The sequence below is a fragment of the Anneissia japonica genome, unplaced genomic scaffold (assembly GCF_011630105.1).
Source record: "Anneissia japonica isolate Jap-2015-1 unplaced genomic scaffold, ASM1163010v1 scaffold287715_len1027211_cov185, whole genome shotgun sequence".
NCBI lineage: Eukaryota > Metazoa > Echinodermata > Crinoidea > Comatulida > Comatulidae > Anneissia > Anneissia japonica.
In genome coordinates this window covers 1,007,367-1,020,857 of record NW_022724789.1, presented here as the reverse complement: position 1 = coordinate 1,020,857, position 13,491 = coordinate 1,007,367, and the positions used below count along the sequence as shown (strand labels likewise).

Below are 13,491 nucleotides of genomic sequence, written 5' to 3'. Positions count from 1 at the left end.
AAAGTAAACCACCTTGGAGAGATAGGCCTGTCTCTTATACACATCTAGATGTGTATAAGAGACAGTGCTTAGACATTAGACAATGATAAATCAGATGCAAGAGGAAATTGACAAGTACAAGCAAAATTCAGAGAATGTTCAAGAATAAGAAAGTAGTTTCAGGTCAGTGACAAACTCAGAAAACCCACCATTATATCACTCTAATCTAATTATTTAAAATCACTCTGATTAAAATACGATATGATTTTCTCTAGATGATGGAATCTGAACTTATGATTTTATTTTATTATTAGGATATTTAGTCAACATTAGCTGTTGACTATTAAATGTTTGAGTTGTGTTTATTAGGGATAGCTGCTTCACGAAAATATTGAATGAGTTAATTTCTGGCATTCCAGAATATAATTTAGTAATATTGACTTGTAACATTCATGCAAAAATCTACATTTTGAAATACATGGATTAGTGTACAATATTAGATATTACTTTATTATTTTATAGAAATGTTGGATCAGCAGTCCAATGCTCTGAAGACAGTTGTTTCGAAGTGGTATGATGAAAACAAATATCTCCCTCTGTTGAAAGTGTGAAATTTTCAAAACGTTTCATATCAAAACAAAGAATGATACAACATCCTCAACATTGCTTCAAATGCTTCTGTCATTATCATCTTTTTACCGTGTAGATGTTTCGCATTCTACTAATTTCTGCCAGTTACTTCTGTCCTGGTCGAGTTTTAATATTGATGTCTTTATTTTTCGTCTAGGATATTGCAATTGATTGCGGAAGAGATTGGCAAGGACTGGAATTCATTTGGCGGCATCATTGGTCTAAAATGGACAGAATTGAGATGGACTTTCCAGCAACTGTGGACGCAAGTCTGGAAATGCTGGTCAAGTAGCAAGAAAGTAAACCACCTTGGAGAGATAGGCTGTTACTAAAGAACTCTGGGAGTACTATCCTAAACAAAAAGTAATGAAAGAACATTTGTAGGTAGACATTGGTACCGGAATTTTGAAAGACAATTATACAGTGATTAAGCCTGGGGCTAGTTTCCCACACTCCCTTCAGTGAGAGCATGACCCCACCACTGGGATTATGACTCTCAATGTGATATCTTTTAAGAATTAAGAAGATTAATTGAAATGTTTGAGGGCGTTGTTTAGTATACCTAGATCGAATGTAAATTTAGTCGGATAAAGATTGTGGACAATGCTACATATTTTATATTTAAAACAATACGGAATTCCAAATCATTCCAGTAGGATGCAGTATTTTTTCAATACATAACAATTTTTATTCAAAAACTAAAGCTCAACTGAATACAATTCACTGTACAGTTTCAAATTCCACAATGAATAATGAAAAAGAAGCATTTAAAAAGGCTACACAATAGTAGGCATGGCCCGTATACCTGGGCTGGGATGGTTGCATATGCAGCTCCCTAATAAAAAAAAAAATTGGTCGGTATTTTTAAGGCAGTTAAAAATATACTGAGTTGAAAAAAAAATAACCAGTAATCTTATCAGAATCCGACAACACCCTACAATACCAAAGCTGTGATTCAACTGGCTCTTCCCCTTGACACTGTCAGTGTTTCTAGGCGATACCCATACCCCATTTTTTTCGTTTTTGGCTATCCTGGCTACGACACGAAATGGTCACATCCTCGTCCCTTGTTCAGTGAATTAAATTAGAATAAAATCAGGGGCGGATCCAGAAGTTTTGGTTAGGGGGGGCTATAGGTATATGTGTAAAGTGCCTCCAAGTGCTTGCGGAGGCTAGGTTTGGGAGGAGGTGTCTCCGTCCGATAAGATGGGGTTCAGAGGGGTAGCTGAACGCTTTAGCTATTAGATTCAATGAATGTAAATGCTGTCTCTTATACACATCTAGATGTGTATAAGCAGTCAGAGAGAGCGTTGACGTTGATGAGGATTAGACCATTCCAGGCCATAGCCAGGATTGCCAAAAATGGGCCAAGTTGGGTATGGGCATTGCTTAGAGTCACTGACAGCGTCAAGGGAAAGAGATGGTTGGACCGCAGCTTAAGCAGATACGGATGACCCTTTAAAATAAGATAACTGGTACGTCAGAGAGAGCGTTGAATGACCCTTTAAAATAAGATAACTGATACGTCAGAGAGAGCGTTGGATGACCCTTTAAAATAAGATAACTGATACGTCAGAGAGAGCGTTGAATGACCCTTTAAAATAAGATAACTGATACGTCAGAGAAAGCGTTGGATGACTCTTTGAAATAAGATAACTGATACGTCAGAGAAAGCGTTGGATGACTCTTTAAACACACACACACACACACACATATTTGACGAAAAACTCACGGGAGCTGAAATAAAACATATTTTGGAATATTTCAAAAATGGGGAAAAAAGTTTTAAAAGCATTGATTACGCCCCTTTATGTAATATTAAAAATCTGTACTCAATCATTCATTCAAATTTATACAATACAAAAAATAAATCAAGCAAATACACAGGAGGTTAAAAAGATGATTTCTCTTATTACGTAAATTAACCTCCATAACAATAGTACAAAATATGTGAAACGTAACATTCATAGGAAATAATATAATAATAATAATAATAATAATAATAATAATAATAATAATAATAATAATAGCACTCTTGTATTAATGACATAAGTTTATACAATGTGGGTACAGATCGTCTGTCTTGTCACTCTCCCATCTTTTAAAATTCTTGAAAGCCAATAACAACAATAATAATAATAATAATATTAATAATGATAATAAAAATAATAACAGGCCTAATAATAGTTAAAATGGTTAGTCTTAGTCTTAAATTTAAGTTTATTCAATCAATAAATCAATCACCAATCAAAGTAACATTTATTTTCTTCGAAATGAGAAAAAAACAAAAACAAAACGGTACAATGTAAAGTAAGGTAATTGATTTGAAGAAACGGTACAATGTAAAGTAAGGTAATTGATTTGAAGAAGGCATAGCCAAAAAAGCAACAGCTTGTAGCAGGCATACCTGGACAAAAGACAAAATCAAATGAATAAATAAATAAATGGAAGAGTAAATAAAAAGAAATTTAAAAAGTAATAAAAATTAGAAAGTTTGAAAGTTGAATAAGATAAAAAATCTTTCAGCAATATACTCTTTAAGTAAATGTTTTTTTTAGCATTGTATTGTTTTCTTTAACTAATTTTGCGAATATCGAGAGAAGCTAATTCCATGGTAGCCCCTTCACAACCTGTTCTTATATTCCCTAACGTGGTACGTAGCTTTGGTATAGCTAAATTAAACATTATTTTTAGACTTTGTATTATGTAAATTTTTACACTTAGAGTGTGAGTTGTTCGGTTGTAAAAAAATATCGGAAATAAATTTAAGAACATAAAGGAATTTTAAGTTTGTGAAATAGAGGGGGTAAATGTGCTCTAAAAAACAGAAAAGTTATACACCTAGCTATAATTCTTTGGAAATTCAAGATAGGAGTTCGATATGACACAAAATTATGTATGTAATGTGTATGTATGTGATTACTTCCCCTTTGACCTCAATTCCATAAATAATATTTGGATAAATAAAAGAACTATAAAGCATCACTGAAGTTTTCATATAAACATAATTCCAGCTTTTTCCTGATTTTTTCATTAATATTTTGAAATGTGGGCTTTCCATGTGAGAACGAAAATACAACGAAATATAGGAACACTCATGAATATAGGAACACTCATAAATATAGGAACACTCATACATATAGGAACACTCATAAATATAGGAACACTCATAAATATAAAAAAAAACCTCATAAATATAGGAAGTCAAGTTATCGATAAATACAGATCCAGTGGTTGTGAGTTGTTTACTGTATTTCTTGATTGAAAATGATAAAATTTGTTTTATCAATTATTATAATTATTATTATTATTATTATTATTATTAAACATATTTACTCAGGATAAATGTTCAATGAATGTAAATGTACAAAAAATAAAATTGACAAAGCACTAAAATTGATCTACCATCGTCCTGATTAAAACAACAATTAAATATTAATAAAAGTTAGAATTTTTTAAACAAGGACAAGTGAGATACAATACTTGAAATTACAATAAATACCAACATGGAAAGTGATTCAATTTAAAAATGTCAAAAAGTATGTGTTTAAAAATGTCATTAAGATTGTAAAGTATATTAATAAATCAACATAAACATAAGAACATTCTCACGCTTGTAATAATATAATTGTGAATTGCCGTAAGTATAGTAATTCAATGTTTAGAATATTAAATGAAATAATGTATTTATTTGTTTAAAAATTAATAATAATTTATTTGCTTTACACCGATTGATAACAATGCAAAACTGATCAAATCAAGAATGTAAGGACATTATTTGAGAAACTGTGAAATTAATTTATGTCATTGGAAAACAAACGAAAATCGAAATTTGGAGAATTTGGCAGATCATTTTGATATAAATTCAAAATAATGTGGGTTCAAGGACTGAGTCTACCCGGTATGACCTTAACTGACCTATATATTATCAGGGAATCACAAATGGTATATTTTCTTGACCATAAAAACATAATTCTAAACATCAGAATTCTAATTTAAAGTGATTCTAAAAGCTAAGATATTATTAAAATAGTTTTTGCATGGCAGCCATTTTGAAATTGAAGATGGCTGCCAAAATGACCTTGAATGAAGTAATGTAGTTTCTTGTAAAAAAATGAATTTCGAGAGCTTTAGTATGATTCAGATGTAAAACATGACAGGTAATTAATAAGATACCATACGATATTTGACCTGGAATGACCTTGAATGACCTAAATAAATGACCTTAAATGACAAATCTGCTCAGATTATTCATTTAATGACCTTAAATTATAATTACCTTATGAACAATCTTACCAGGTCAAAAATGGCATTGCTTTATTTTAAAAATCACTCAAAACGCACTTATTCCAACAATAACATGAAGCGCCACTGATAATCACTTCGGTTTTTTAAATGGCGCTATATAAATTCTTACCTTATTATTATTTATTATTAGTATTCCTTAACCATTTAGAGACAAGAATTATAATTCCAAGTTAGAAGAGGAGATAATACCATGAAGATACATAGGTTTTATAAGGTGGCCATTTTTAAATCTAAGATGGCTGCCATAATGACCTCCGATAAAAGGGTTTCTATCAAAAATTGAATGCTATGACATAAGGAGCATGTAAAAAGTTGATGCTTTTGTCCAAAACGTCCATATGGCTGCCTGGCGTATTATGCATATACCACTGAATATGTCGTCGTACTTGTGGCAGCCGTCTTGAAATTAATGATACCCACATCAAATAAGTGTACCTGTATGCATCAGAACAATTTTAGAAATTGTAAATATTTTTTAGAAAAAAAAAGTATGCTGAAATATGTTGAAAATACCCAAGTTTTTTTTCATTTTTTTGTTAAAACTAGCCATTTTTGGCGGCCATTTTGAAAAAAAAAAAACCGTGTGGATTTTTCTAGATTTAGTATGTTCACACAGAGACCTTAAGAAAATGCACTGTGCAAACAGAAATTCTGTTGCAATTTGTTCAACCCTAAAATGTGTTTTTCTTGCACTACTGATAGAAGTTTCCGTTCTAATTGCATAGCCTTTTGAGATTATTATTATTATTTGATCGGGTTGAAATACTTTTAAAGTATAATTGCAAAATAACCTGTTGTACTTTACAGGTAGCCCATTATCTAATTGACGCCAAGTTTTTCTTTACCTATCGAAGGCCTTTGTATAACACCTATATAAATATACAAATATTATTATTATTCAGTGATATTATTATTATTATTATTATTATTATTATTATTATTATTATTATTAATATTAATGGGTTAATGCTTATAAATTCAAGGTTTGTTCTGTTATATGAACACTAAGTATCTAATAATAATAATAATAATAATAATAATAATAATGACGCTGAATAATAACAATAATAATAATAATAATAATAATAATAATAATATATAATAATAATAATAATAATAGTATCTTATATTACATCTTATAGGGCACATGTATCCATCTCGGAGAGCTGCTTGTGGCGCCATCATCAAACCACATTTAAAAAAAGTAGAAATTGTCCTACTTTCACATGCAATATGATTAAACACGTTTATTTTTGAATGTATTAAAAAAATATATTTAACTTCATTTCTTTAGGCACGAGAGCCAAGGATATGCCACTAAGTGAACTTAATCACTGTCTTATGTGCATATCCATTTAAACAACAGGGGACTTAATGGACCAGTACACCGGGGTAGCCCCCTACTCTTCTCGAAGTATGTACTGGGTTCTTTAAAGTGCACACGAGCCAAATGCGTACTTTGGGCCTACGGTTTAAAGTCTTTATCCGAGAAGACTAGTTCCAACACCGGAACCATTGGCGAGTGAGCCGTTCGAACCACCGCCGCACAGTGGGCCAGGGCGAAATCAAAGTGTGCCAAAAGTCCATTTTGGTGACTATGGCATTTACACTTTTTTTCACATGATTGAAGATGGGTATACCCTGGTGAATCTATCCTGAAAATATTTTACATTTAAACGAATTTTAAGGGTGTATTTTTCAACTAATGTCGGAAATTTCTCTACTAATATTTTAAATGCTATAATTGACTACATTACATCAAAACACATTTATTTTTCTTACAGAAAATTCGGAATTCAAAATATTCAGGTTTCTTGTACCGGTATATAAATTGTGGAGCACAAATATATGTTTTGGTTTAAATTTAAGTTTGCATCAATGATAGTCGTTGTTTAAACGACAGAAAAATATTTAAAAATCTATTTTTAGAAAAAGTAGGAAAGTTTAGATTCATGTGGATTAGAGCAAACCGCAAATCAGAGGGATGTACGCGCGTCTACTCAACTAGTTCAAGCAAAGCGTGGGAAAAGTACTCCAAAAATTGGCAAACTGCTCGTGATTTACCAGTAGCAAATCTTCTATTATTTTGTTGCTATTTAGAATACTTTATTACATTTTGAGCAGTCTAATAATCGATATATCATAATGAAGATGATATCTACAAGCAGGCCTATATCTAGGCGTCAGTTGTTTTAAACTTTATTCAAATGAAAACTTTATTTTGTAGAACCATAAATACGTACTGAACATAATTTCACAACATTTGCACGTTCCTACAACTTTGTGTAAACGTTATTTTGTGACATACCTAACCACAACATTGGCCAAGGACGTTAAAGGAACGTAAACACGTGTTTGCCAGGTTTCTAAAAAAAAAATAAAACTTAAAAAAACAGGATTCCATTTTCTGATGAAGTTATTAATGTTTTGACACAGAACAGAGATATTCTTTCCACACCAGCAGAAAACCCACAAGAGACTTAAAAAAAAACCCAAACAGGGACGTCTTTCGATGTATAGGAGGATCATTCCAGAGAGTTCGCACAAAGGTAAAGTACAAGAGATGTTGGCATAAAATGTACGCCCTGAACTTCTTTATACAGCATTGCAAGAGGCGTTGAAGAAGAATGGATTTTAGAGTCTACTAATATGTAGACCTACATATTTTATTTCTCCCTGACGAATTGTAGCTTATCTCCCCAACGCCGGGGGTGGGGGGGGGCTGTCCTCGACGGGACCTCTCTTCGACGGGGACCCTGCCCCTCCCCTTCCCCTCCCCCTGCTGGTGTCACCACTGAGGCGCAAACCGGAATCGTTCACGACAGATGAAACATTATCCATCTTTGTAACTCCATAGTAAAATGAGACTCCTCCTTACACCAAAATAAGAGTAGCAAAAAATCATTGCTATCCTGGTGGTACAGTATAGCTGTCAAAGAGGACAGCAAAACTTCCTCTTCTTTTGGTATTACAATGAAAACTGACATCGTCCAATCAGAAAACAGTACAAAAATGAGGTCTTATATAGATTTGAAAATGCTTTTATTGAATTCTACGGGTATGAAAACCTCTTCTGTAATAAGAAATTAATTTTGGCACACTTCGACTTCAGTCTAGCCCGCTGTGCGCCGACAATAGAGCTGAAGGTTACGGTGCCCTCAACTTGCTCTTTTATGAATGTGATGGCCAATCAAATCGCTATTTCATGAATGTGAAGTGCATTCGGCAACACATAAATACGTGGTTTTTATCTTTTTTCCCTAAATTACAAAACAGAATATTATGGGGAGATAGACTAATCTAAGCATGAAAATAGTGACAAAACTTGACGGCCAGAAACGAACATCTTGTTACCATTGCATTTGAGTTCACTATTCATTTCCATTCGTCGGTTCTTTATTATTCATTAGAACCCCTGTTAAATAGACCAACTAGTGTCCCCTGAATAGGGGTTGGCCATGATGTTTTAAGTTATCCTTTTCCTCATTTTTGTCCCGGAAAAGTGTTCTAGTAAGGTGTCCCTTACTAGAATCGAACGAATATTGGGCTTAGATAGACACAGGATATACTTCAACTACAAGTCACCCATTTGTAAAATCTTGTTGAAATATTCTGAAGATAAACCATATTTGCAGTGGAATAAACTGTTGTAGGTTCTGAGAGTCCCTGGTTCAAGAGCACCGTCGGGGCCCTTGATGCATATTTAGCAATTACTACTTTTTACTGAAGTAATCCATACTAATACAATTCTTCGTCGAACATCATTTTAGGGCGCAAACCTATTTATAAAATCGAATATTGAACAGCTTATTATTTACTATTCGAATATTCATACCACCATCTATTGAATATTATACCACCATCTATTTAATATTCATACCACTACGGTATCTGTTGAGTATTCATACCATCTATTGAATATTCATGCAACCATCTATTGAATATTCATATCACCATCTGTTAAATATTCATAGGCCAACTGATGGTAGCCAATGTCCACAATATATCTCCGAATTTTACTTACGACGTAAAAAGCAAATTCGTACCAGATCAGCTTTGAATGTTAATTTCCATCAACCTATCTTGAACAAACGTATTGGTAACAAATCTTTTTCGTGCAAGACGCCACTCATCTGGAAGAACCTTCCAGTGCACATTCGATCTTCACCATCTGTGACTGTCTTTATATCTAACTTAAAGACTCGCCTATTTAACTAATTATCCCATTTTTATTCTTATTTTATTTATTGTTGCATTATTTATTTATGATTCCAAATTTTTCCACTGCTTCTTTTGATTTGTTTACTTTTTCTGCGCTTGGGTAGGCAATGATCACGGCTTCTTGTGTGATGTGAGGTGCCATATTTATGGGTGAAGCGCTTTGTATCTGCAAAGAAAGGCGTTTTACAAATGTTCTGATTGGATTGGATTAGGGCGCTCGTGTGACCTGACCTACGAGTCAGTCAATTATAGATTTAGATCCATATTAGGTAAAGCACTTTGTCATTTTTTTCTTTTCATTTTTAGCAAATAATGAATTGCCCAAAAAAATATACATGATTTACACAAAGTAGCAGATAGAACTTTTCGACAAATGTCATATTTTTTTTAAATTTTAATTTTTTTTTTTGGATGGGGTTGAAGTACTTTTGAAGTATAATTACAAAACAACCTGCGGTACTTAACAGATAGCCCATTATATCATCGGCGCTAAGTTTTTCTTTAGATATTGCAGTCCTTGGTGTAACGCCATTTCACCATTGTGAGTCAGCAAAATTATGTAGCACGGTATCTGATTGTCTCTGTTTAGTTCAGGGTTTGTTATAGATGGCCCTCTATGGTTTGTATGGATGACCTTGTGTCATTCCAGTAGTTGTTACCATGCGACGCATAAAGATGGAGGAAGAGTTGTAGCTGTTTGAGTTAAATACAATTGTTATTCTGTAATTGTTAGTTCCTGCCAAGAAGTAAGCATAATAATTATATTTGTTTTTATATAATTCATGAGACTGGATAAATAATAAGTTTGCTAATCATCTTTTTGAGATTAATTATGCCTATCACTGATGACTCTGGAAGTGACTGTGAGTTTGTTTGTGTCTATACTTCTCGAAGATCCATACAATTCGAGTTCTGTTCAGCGCTAACCACGGGACCCTAGAGAGTATAGATAACAGGATGACAGATTCAGGGAATGAATTGCGGGAGGCAAAGGTCAAGCGGAGAAATGCCAAGGCAGCATTAACACGGCTTGGGAAGGCCCTAGGTATACTGATAGAAGGGAAGCGGACCGTGGAAGTGGTGGGCCAATCGTTGCAAAGGATTGAAGAGGCTTTTGATGACTTGGTTCAAAAGCATGAGCTATATACCCAGTATATAGATGATGATGATGATTTCGAACAAGAAGAGGCATGGCTGGATGAGTGTCAACAGACATACATCAGCCTGAACACCCGATTATATGAATACAGTAAAGTTTGATACAGTCAGTACATAACCAAAAGAAGCTGATGATGAGATAGTAATTGATGATACTGAAATAAATGAAACCAACCCGCCAGCCATCTAGGTTGAATGATTTTCGGTGCAGTGACAGGAGACAAAACACAATTAAACCAAGTATTACATGTGAAATTATCACCACCAGTTGACATGGCTGATTTCTGGACGACAGAATCAATGGGAGTTGCTGTTAAGTCATGCAGGTGTAAAGCCGACACAATTGACCCAGCAGAAGCAGAAGAAGCGAAAAATATTTGAAGACTCATGCATTAAAGTTGGAGATCAGTGGATGATACCATGTCCCTGGAGATCAGTGGATGATACCATGTCCCTGGAAAAAAGACCCAATTTGGTGCCTAACAACAGACTGAAAGAAAATTAGAAGCCATTGAAGGAAGACTTCAAAAAGATGTTGAGCTCGCAAAAGCATATGATGTCCAGATGAAGGCCATGAACGACATGAATTTCGCAAGAAAAATTAGCAGAGAGGAACTAGAAAATCACAGAGGCCCAGTGTATTACATAGCCCATTACCCAGTGGTGCGTCCGCAGAAGAAGAGTACACCAGTCAGAATAGTCTTCAACTCGTCAGCAACATTTAACGGACGCTGTCTCAACGACTATTGGTACAAAGGACTAGACTTACTCAACAACCTATTTGGAGTGCTCTTGCTGTTCCGGGAAAATATCGTTGCGATATGCAGTGACATATCAAAAATGTATAACCGAATCATATTGTGAAGATCGGCATGTGCATCGTTTTTTGTGGCGGAACATGAAGACAGATTTGCAGTCCGACGTTAATGTATCAACAGTTGTCACATTTGGTGACAAGCCAGCCCCAGCGAAGGCGCAGATCGCTGAGAAAAAAAGTGGAAACGGTAAAGAAATATTTCCACAGGCATCAGAAATTCTCAAAGTAAACACTTACATGGATGATATTTGTGATTCTGTCAGCACACTTGATAGGGCGAGAGAACTAATGAAGGAAATGGATAGCATACTTGCAAAGGGTGGATTCACTTAGGGTTAAGACGTGGAATTCAAACAAAGAGATTACACCGGATCAAGGCAGAGATGAACTAAAACTATTGGAGATGACCGAGGAAAAGGTTTTGGGAATTGTCTGGGATCAAAAGGAGGATGTTTTCAAGTTCAAAGTGAACATTGACCTACAAAATTACACATCATGCAAAGATAGCACAAAGTTGAAATTGACGAAACGGAGAGTGCTAAGTCAAGCAGCGAGAATATTTGACCCAATTGGATTTGCTGCACCCATCTTGATTCGAGCCAAAATTGGAATTCAACGACTGTGGGAACAAGGATTGAACTGGGATCAAGACCTGCCTTGGTCTGAGCATAAAACATGGCTCGAACTGTTCAAAGATATGGAAAATTTAAATGATGTAAAAGTAAATCGATGTCTAACACCACCTAACGCTAAAGGACTGGCAACACTTTGCATGTTTTCAGATGCATCAGAATATGCATTCGGGGAATGTGTGTATGCTAGATGGAAAACTAATGAAGGGCTATTACGATGTAAGGTTTTTAGCTCCACTTAAGCGTTTATCAGTAACCAGATTAGAGCTACAAGCCGCAGTGTTGGTCGCCAGGTTATCAGAAACCATTCAGAATGAAATAAGACTTCAAATAAACCGAACCATATTCATGTCAGACAGTACAATCACACTAGGTTGGATAAGAAGTAATGCAAGATCATTCAAACCTTTTGTATCAGCGAGGGTAAGTGAAATCCAAAGTAGATCAAACCAGTCACAATGGATGCACATAGGATGTTTTGTTCAGGATTTGTTATAGATGGCCCTCTGTAATTTGTATGGATGACTTTGTGTCATTCCAGTAGTTGTTACCATGCGACGCATAAAGATGGAGGAATAGTTGCTGTTTGAGTTAAATACATCGTTTATTCTGTAAATTGTAGTTCCTGCCAAGAAGTAAGTATAATAATTATATTTGTTTTTGTATAATTCCTGAGTCATTAAGACTCGATAAATAATAAGAGTGTTAATCATCTTTTTGAGATTGATTATGCCTATCACTGATGACTATTGAATACTGAATACGAAATCCCTGTATAGTATATTTTGATAGGCCTAGGCTAATTGATGGAGTTTCTGTATTTGTTTACAAATCGAATAAAACCAAGAACTGAATTAAAGTTCATTATACGATATGCAGGAATTCTGGAAGTGTATGTGAGTTTGTTTGTGTCTATACCTCTCGAAGATGCAGTCTCATTGGTACAAATATTGCTTTATGGCAGTTTTTGTGTAATTTTCAACGGTTACAATACTTACTGCTGGCAATAATTTTCAGCTTTATTGCAACTATGTGCTAGACTGACTTAATTGGTGTTTTGATTCATTTCTTTCGCTTTTGGTTTACTCTCAATGAAGAAAAGCGTTAAGCTTATTTTCCACTAAAAATACTGCTAGAATTGGTAATGCATGAACCAACATTTTCGATTCGCGCTAATAAATTCGTCTAGTTGAATACAGGCTTTGAAGATAGGCATACGTGGTATAATTGGTCTTGCTCGGCTATTGGTTTTCGTTAATAAGTGATTCGTTTGGGATATACATACATACATACACCCATACACCCATACACACATACATACATACATACATACATACATATAAATCAAGAAAGCGCGTCAAAATACGCGCTGTTGTTGTTAAGGACTTTTTGTGTGGTAAAGAATACAAAATTTCTTGACAACCAGTACGCGCTCCTTTTGACGCGCTACTGTGATTTCACGAACTAACACAATCTACATTCACCTGAAGAAGTGCACTGTGTGCACGAAAGCTTGTGTACTGTCATAAATAAATAGTCATAAAAGTACTGAATATCCTGAGTTTTATTTTCTACAATCTACTTTGATTGTGTTAGTTCGTGATGTGAGCGACGATATATATACTGTCTCTTATACACATCTAGATGTGTATAAGAGACAGGTATCATCCCCCCAATATTTTGACTATGTATGGGATAAAATGGAGATTTAAACACTTCAAAGACTGTCACAGAAATAATTTGCAC

The 13,491-nt window shown here is 34.4% G+C and overlaps 2 long non-coding RNA genes across 2 annotated transcripts in view; both read left to right on the top strand.

Moving 5' to 3' along the window:
• LOC117112572 overlaps positions 1-1,842 on the top strand; it is a 5,755-nt gene extending 3,913 nt beyond the window's left edge. The window contains exon 3 of the long non-coding RNA XR_004446061.1: positions 767-1,842. This is a non-coding gene — a long non-coding RNA (uncharacterized LOC117112572). The remainder of the gene's footprint in view (positions 1-766) is intronic.
• Positions 1,843-2,832: 990 nt separating this feature from the next.
• LOC117112585 lies at positions 2,833-3,785 on the top strand. The gene is made up of 2 exons (XR_004446062.1): positions 2,833-2,924; positions 2,962-3,785. It is a non-coding gene; the product is annotated as an uncharacterized LOC117112585 (long non-coding RNA).
• Positions 3,786-13,491: the final 9,706 nt, after the last annotated feature.